Raw genomic sequence first — 1281 nt, 5'->3', positions numbered from 1 at the left:
AGGTCACAGACTCAGAGCTCACTGCCTGAAGGAGAGGCTGCATCTCCTTGAAGAAGGATCTGGCACCATAGCCGCAGTATATGCCATTAATCCTCTTACAAGCATTCCCCAAAGACCTGCTGCCATTTACTATGGTGACTGTGCACTGGGAGAAGGAAATGCCCAGACCTTTTGGGGATTACTAGACACTAACTTTGACTTGATACTAATTCCTGGGTACCCAAAATTCCACTGTGATTCACTTGATGGTGGTCAGTGAAGGTTTAGCTCAACTCTGACTCACAGTGGACACAGTTGGTCCCCATACCCACCATGTGGTTACCTCCCCAGGTCCTGAATGTATCAACTAGAATAGGCATACTTGTCAACTAGGAAAATCACTACTTTGGTTCTCAGCCCTACGGAGTAAGGGTCATAATAGTAGAAAGAGCTAAGAGGAAGCCTTTGGAACTTCTCTTTCATACCAGACATAAATCATAAGACCTTTAAAGAAGTGGTTAAGTTAAAATGAAGCCATTAGGGTGGGCTCAAATCTAATCTGACTGAGGTCTTTATAAGAGAAAATTTGGACACAACGACACCAGGGTATGTGTACACAGGAAAGACCATGCGAGGACACAGAGAGAAGACAGCCATCTGGAAGCCAAGGAAAGAGGCTTCAGGAAAAAAATCAAGCCTTGATTTTAGACTTCTAGCCTCCAAAACTGGGAGAAAATAAGTTTCTATTGTTTAAGCCATTCAGTCTGTGGTACTTTGTTAAGACAGCCCTAGGAAACTAATGCATCACCATCACCACCCCTCAGTTTGCCCCTTGGCATGAAATGCAAAGAGCGAAGTTACTAGGTCATAGTTACAGTACTATTATTGAGTGTACTGTGTTGGCTACATTTATATTAGTACTCCACTCCTGACCTTCTGACAACTATGAAACAAACTATAGTAGAATCACATCTTACTTCTATAGATCAACTATATATTAACAGCAACTACATATGTTTATTCAGAAGCTACTCATAAACACTCAGAATTGAAAGACTCACATTCAGATATTCATTCTGCAACTAAATGCACGGGCGCCATTTCCCTCTATGAGGAAGTAAGCAGAACTTCTACAGATCGGGGCAGCTTCACCTTTTAGGGGTCATCACTTCCTCCCCTTCCTGGGGCAAGCACTACCTTTCCTGACCTTCAAATTACAGTAAACTCTTATTCAACATTAACTGGCTTGGGGATTCACCACAGGAAAAAAATTATAATTAGTATATTAATGAAAAAAATGTG

The sequence above is a fragment of the Pteropus vampyrus genome, unplaced genomic scaffold (genome assembly GCF_000151845.1).
Source record: "Pteropus vampyrus isolate Shadow unplaced genomic scaffold, Pvam_2.0 Scaffold310, whole genome shotgun sequence".
NCBI classification, from domain to species: Eukaryota; Metazoa; Chordata; class Mammalia; order Chiroptera; family Pteropodidae; genus Pteropus; species Pteropus vampyrus.
Note: the sequence above shows the minus strand (reverse complement) of the source record.